The sequence below is a fragment of the Cupressus sempervirens genome, chromosome 3 (genome assembly GCF_028749045.1).
Source record: "Cupressus sempervirens isolate cs-2001-9-10 chromosome 3, ASM2874904v1, whole genome shotgun sequence".
Lineage (NCBI taxonomy): Eukaryota > Viridiplantae > Streptophyta > Pinopsida > Cupressales > Cupressaceae > Cupressus > Cupressus sempervirens.
In genome coordinates this window covers 1,120,322,016-1,120,329,263 of record NC_143120.1, presented here as the reverse complement: position 1 = coordinate 1,120,329,263, position 7,248 = coordinate 1,120,322,016, and the positions used below count along the sequence as shown (strand labels likewise).

Below are 7,248 nucleotides of genomic sequence, written 5' to 3'. Positions count from 1 at the left end.
CCCATACAAACCACACAACCAATGACCACACCAAGACAATCCATGAGAACATGAACCACAACACTAGACTACTACTTGGTCAACTCCTTGAGCTTATCTAGGAAGGAGGGCTTCTTAGAAAGCCTAGACGAAGCCGCATCCCCAAGAATAACATACTTTTTAGTAACTGGTTTGAGACCCTATTCTTTACCATGACTAAGTTGAAGAGTGTTAGACAATAAAACAATAAATAAAATTACAAATATTCAAACATAATAAACAAAATTACAAATATTTTGATAGTAAAAAATATTAGCCAAATAGTTGGAAATTTACTAAACTATGGAACACTTGATAGTGAGGGGTTAAAACTTCAACATTTCCTAACTAGCTATCTATGAAAAGAAGTTGAAGTTGTATATACTCAAATAGAAAGGTTCACAAGCAATTTAAGAATAGATGAATGTGTCTAGTGTATTTAACATTTTTATAGGAGGGTGATAATTGACTAAGAGTTAGCATAACCGGTATTCTTGTAATATATATGTATGTATGTATGTATGTATGTATGTATGTATATACATATATATATAAGTATACATACATACATACGTACATACATACATATATATATCTGTGTATATGTATGTATATATATGTATATATATATACATATATTTGTATATATATATATATATATATATATATATATATATATATGTATACATACATATACACAGATATATATATATATATATGTATATATATGTATATATATGTATGTATATGTATGTATATGTATGTATGTATATATATATGTATATATATGTATATATATATATATATATATATATATATATATATATATGTATGTATGTATGTATGTATATATATGTATATATGTATATATATGTATATATGTATATATATGTATACATACATATACATACATACATACATACATACATATATACATACATATACACATGTAGATATACATATATATACGTATGTATACATACACACAGACACACACACACACACACACACACACACACACACACACACACACACACACACACACAATTCATCTACAAGATTAATTAGCATTTGTGATATCATGATTTCAAATTAATTTTGATGAGGAACTTAGTTGTGGGAAATTGATTTAGAAGATCACCAATTTGAGGAATGGGATATATTTTCTCCATGGTTATCTTTTCCAAAGTATGATAATTGGTACATAGTTTCCATATATCATCTTTCTTTCAAACTAATAAAATGGGGCTACCACAAGGAGATATACTTGGTTGAATATGACCCTTTAAATTAACTCTTCAATCAATCATTCAATTTCATATTTTAATTTAATTTTGGGTCCTTATATCTCAAAACCCATATACATTGTTCCATTTAAATTGCATAATCCAAAATATTTTATTTTTAAAAAACATCACTCCACCATACCTCAAGGTGCATGCCAGTTTTGTTCTTCCCCACATTCTCATCCACTAAAAAATAAATATTCATACACTCCACCATCAAGCACTTAATTTTCATCCATTTCATATCCCTTTTATTATTTTACAAACAACTTTGAGCATACCATTAATATTCATGTTATATTATAGCACATCTTCAAGAGTATCATATAGGTGACCAAGATTCTTGAATCCTTCATCCACTTCATATGATGTATCTACTAGTTTTCATAAAAAAAAGAAGAGAAAAAAAGTAAAAAATATGAAAATAATAATAATAAAAAAATGAAATGCTATAAAGCAAAAAGAAATCATTTCCCCTACAACGATAACCTTGTAAACAAGATCTTTTGTTAAGTACCATGGTGAGACACTGAGAAAGATGCACCATGTGTATTAAGTTGTTTCTCTACCATTTGTCTTTTTGCATATCCACATTCATAACAAAATGCTAACCCATTTATAATAAAACATGGTTGTCATTTAGTGGCTCAAAAGTACTTGACTTTTAGCATCACTACATTTTACATCTTATTTGTGCATATATTAGTTTTTTTTTATTAATAATTGTACACAACCTTCAACCTAAATGCGGTAATTTATCAAAAATTTAAATTATTCTTCCCAATAGATTAGAGGATTAAACATGTACATAACTAAAAATCTTGAAAAAAGTCTAGATAGGAATAAGAATTATTTCGAGAATATCCCTAAAAAGCCAAAAAAATCTTGAAAAGATCCTTAAAAATCATAAAAAGTCCTTTAAAAATTGATGAAAAATCAAATCTGTCTTGAAAAAATCAATACAACATTAAAAAGTGTCTTAAATTTTTTTTAATGAAATTTGAAAAATGTCTTGAAAAAATATAAAAATACTCATAAAATGTTTTGAAAGAGACCAAAAAAACTTTGAAAAATTTGCTACGAAATTACAAAAAGAAGAATTAGGAAAATCATAAAAAAGAATAAAATTAAAAGAAAACCAAAAAATATTAAAAATTGAAAAATGGTAATAAAATAAAAATCTTTCAATTCATAAAAATTATCCCTTAAAAATGGTAAGGTTTTGGAGACACATGTAAAACATATAAAAGCTTATCCTTAAAAAATCATTCAAATAACTTTTTAGTCAAACTAATACTCAATAACTACTAAGTTAATGGATGATGAAGAAGAGCAATAGGAAAGTAAGAGGTACCTCTAGGGTTTTTATAGAGATGTAGATTTGGAGGAAGGACAAGAAGATGATGAGGATGAGGATGTTGGGTTGTTGGGCATTTTCATTGTTGTTTCCTTAGCAATTTTTATTTATCTGATAAAGCTTGTTCTATTTTGTTCTATTGCATCTAGTTTATTATCATTGGTAAGAAATGAACCTTGTTATTCAAATCTCACAATCCTTTGGAGAGACATGTTTGTGTATGATCAGTGGTTGATTTTTATTGATAAGGAGGTGGAAGAGCCTCGAGTTGAGGAGGTTGTTAGAATTCTGTTAATTCTTAGGGGTTCTATTTTGTCTCTCTTTGTCCATAATCAATGTTATTTCATGGTTCTTTTTGTGTTGGGTGGCTTTCTTTATGGAAAGTATTTGGTCTTTCTTGTTCTTATTATGTGCTTTGAGGATATTTTGGCCCTCCTTATTGGCACTCCTAACATTGTAAGCAATCTTGTGTCATTTGTTGTAGTGTTAAGTTATTGCAACTTGTCGATTTGTGACTTCTCTCCAAGTAGCTTGGTGATGTCATACATACCCAAATTTTCTCTCATGTTTCTCTTACTAGGCTTTAGTTTCTTTTGGCTTCTCCTTGTTCTATTATTTTGTTGTGGCTTCTTTTTCACTTTTTCGTTTCTTAGCTTTGTTGGTTAGTGGTTTGGCTTATTGTCCATGCTCATGTTCCTTCTTTGTTCAGGTCAAGTGGGGGTGCAAGTTTCATGGGCCCTACTTGGCATAGCAATGTTTTTTTCTTAGAGTTCTAGTGTTTTAGAGTTTTATATGTTTGTATTGGTGCATGTTGTTGTTTTTTTTTTTCTTAAGTGGTCTATTCTTTTTTGTGATTGAATTTTTTGTTATGATACTTCTTTCTAAGTGGGGTTATCTTGTTTCTATTGTGTTTTAGGAATTTCTCATTTTTCTCCTACTCTCTTCTTTCTAACATCTTATATAGGTTGCACTATACGCTATTGAGGTGGTCTATTGTCTTGGAAATAGTTTTTTTAATAGATCTATGAGGTCTTCTTGCAGATGTGGGTCCTCAAGTGTAGATTCAGATTTGATGTGAGTTTCTTTTATGGCTATCTCCTCTATGATATCGCATCAACTCACTAGTAGAATGCTCTAATTAACAACTAAATTTTGATTTTAGAAGGCATTCCCAAACCCAATTTAAAGATTTAAAGAACTTTTAAATATAAATAGTTATATTCTCTAATATCTTAATATTCCTTTCCTTCAATTGTATATTTTCCAAATTGCACATGTATCCATTTTTAATCTAACAAAGAAAACGAGCTTCCCCATTTTTAGCCAACAAAAAATGCAACTTGTCCATTCTTAACCAACTGAAAAAGCAACTTGTCACGTTGGCGAATGAAGATCGCTATAATCTCCTTACAATCAAATAGTCGTACAGGCATAAATTCTCAAGATACATAGTTATAAGTAATATACATTTCACATGGTAAGCTGCATACAGACAATTCCAAGATACAACCGATGCCGCAACATAGGCGATCACGAGCTCCGCTTCTCCACAACCACCGGCAGACCATTCTTCATACTCGCTGTTAAACTCGGAACGCAGAGCCCCTCGTGCTCCGGATCAACTCTCAACCGAAATCCCCGAATCACAGAAGCCGCGATGTATTTCATCTGAATCAGCGCCATGTCTTTCCCCAAACACATGCGCGCGCCTGCCTGAAACACTGCGTACTTAAACGGGCTCTGCGGAAGAAACGCGCCTTCCTTATTAATCCATCTCTCTGGCTTGAACTCCATGCAATCTCCACCCCAGATGCTCTCCATCCTCCCCATCGCGAACGGATGATATGTCACCCAACTCCCCTTTCTCACCAACGTCCCGTCGGGGAGACAGTCGTCATGCAACGCCTGTTTCGAGTCGTAGCGAACAGGCGGGTATAATCTCATCGACTCGTATAGCGCCGCATGAAGATATGCCAGCCCTTTCATCCCCTCATACGACACCGCCGCCATCTTCCTCACTTCCTCATAAATGCGTTCCTCCACCGTGGGATGCGAAGAAAGGAGCCAGAAGAACCATGTCAGAGAAGACGCCGTCGTGTCTCTGCCTGCCAACACGAAACTCACCACAATGTCTCGTAAGGACTCCTCGTCAAAGCCTCCTTCACTGAGTTGGAGGAATCTGGAGAGCAAGTCTGGTTTGAGATCTCCCTCCTCACAGCTTCTCCTTCGAATTATGTCGCTGGCGAATTCGTGAACAACACGGATGGCCTCGGCCAGAGTCTTTTCAGATCCCACGTTGAAAGCCCGCTTGAGTTTCCACTGCAGGCCGATCACAGACCGCGCTCTCTTGGAACTCAGATAACTCGCGACGTCCATGGCCTCTGCAAACTCCGATTTGGGAACAGTGAGATCGAGACAGTTGGGATCCATCCCGAACGCCACTTTGCAGATGTTGTCGAACGAAAACCGGCGCAGAACGTCCTGAAAATCAAGAAAACTCCCACTTTGAGAAGCCTGCTCCAGCAATGGCAACAAACGATGCGTCGTCTCGGACTGCACGCAATCGACAATGAAATTTCTCAGCGATTTGGTATTGAATTCGTAGCTCGCAATCTTCCTCTGCAATCTCCACGACTCTCCGTCTGCGTTGAAGATACCGTTGCCGAGCAGATCATGCATAATCTCATTAAAAATCCGACCTTTGGGATAATTCTCAAATCGGGTCTTCAAGATATGCTCCACGTTCTCTGGATTAGCCGTCACAACAGTCGTAATGGCGCCCAATCGTTGAAGCGTCATGGTCTGCGTGGGGGAATCTCTGAGAAGCTCCGTGTACCATTCGCAGAGCCTGCTTTGGTTTTTCCAGAAGGGAATCAAGCAGCCAATGAAAGGATATGATTCGGGTCCATAAGAATCACACGAATTGCACCGCCACAGTAAGAAAACTCCGCATATTATCACCACGACCAAGCCTAAAACTATAGTAACTGCCATAGATGCGTTTCAGAAAATACTTGATTTTCCGTTGATCCACCGATAAAAGATTAGCACTCATATTGTTTATATAACATAACAAATCCGCGTGTTTTTATCACCGACCTGACCTGTTTGATGCCCATTTAATTTGATCACATGTCCCTTTGCAAAATATTTTTTCGTGGGGCGAAAATCTTCCGCGCGCGTGCTTGCTGGTAAGTATGGATATGCATTATGCGTGTATAACTACTTTTTTCCAGTGATGACGCGTATGCTGAGGCCTTCAATACATTTTTGGATTCCTTCCTAACAACCGACCTGAACCCGGGCCTCATTTCTATTTTATAGTGGAATTTAATGGAAGAAAATAAATGCTTTGCTTCGTAAACTGCTATTAATTCAATCACGTGGGCTAAACAGCGGTCGGTTAATCCAACTGTGTAATACAACTTGCTTGGCGCGTCGGTTCATCGATACATCTTCCCTATCTAGAATAATTCTTGGACTATTTTGATGCTCCAGAGTTTCCCGCCACGGCATTATAAATTTCGTTTTTTAATAACTAATTACTCCCTCATTTATTTGTTGACATACTTTTAATTAAACAAATAAATTATCTACCTTATATAGGCTCTTATTTGTTGTAATTTGGTGGGATAGGTCATGTTTTCCGGCCGTGGAAACAACTACTAGTGAGAATTTTGGATGAGCTGGGGCTGATTTGTTAAAACATATGAAGTAGTTGAGCCTAATTAATTTTTTCTTTTTCAATAAATTAGGTTGATAAATGTTTATTAATGTAAAAATTGTTTGGGGTAAAATATCATATATTAAGATTTATTTTCCAGTTTAAAAGTATTAAATAGTTAAAGTTGATTTATCTTTTGCAAGTTTAATTTTATCTTTAATGTGTGATGTCTAACATTGGCAAAACTATTGACTTAAAACCACTGACCCGTATTGATTTAAAAAATAAATAGTCATACACAATACAAACACACAAATGAAGTTGGTAAACAAATTTGTTTGAAAAGATTACCTATGAGCTTTGCACGGACAACTTTTTGATTTTGAACTTACCTTTAGATGAGCTTTTAATAGTTTGGAGACTCTCTAAGATAATTTTGTTTTTGTTAGAATTGCTTTGATAGTTAATATGACTACTAAATTATTTTGTGTCTACCTACATAGTAAGAAAAATTGGAACATGCTTTGATACTTTCATAAAGCATAAAGGACAACCGCAAAGGTAAGGCTTTTAAGGATTCTGACAATTGGTAGGGGTGATTGCATTGTGCATCCTTTGCAATGATCTCCTTGAATTTTGTTGTTTCTTGAAGCATGTATTTTCTTAACATTGAAGCTTTTGCAGGCATGTATTGTACAAGTGATCTTTATGGCCATTCAAGGCAATAAATCTGAAATCTATTAACTATCATTGTTGTTTTCTAACAACTTTATAATTTCTTTATATTTTGAATACATAATCATATGGTGTTAATCTGGTTTTCTATTTCAAGAATTTATTCTAGCCCTAGAGAATTGACGAGCCATAAACATATGTAATGACTACATCAGCAACATCAGATGTATGTGCATAACATGCAAGAT

The 7,248-nt window shown here is 34.3% G+C and overlaps 1 pseudogene across 1 annotated transcript; it reads right to left on the bottom strand.

The window, feature by feature from the left end:
• Positions 1-3,944: 3,944 nt before the first annotated feature.
• LOC149570737 (cytochrome P450 94C1 pseudogene) lies at positions 3,945-5,680 on the bottom strand (annotated as a pseudogene). Its single transcript, XR_016361821.1, has one exon. The product of XR_016361821.1 is annotated as a cytochrome P450 94C1 pseudogene (transcript).
• Between the last annotated feature and the right edge of the window lie 1,568 nt (positions 5,681-7,248).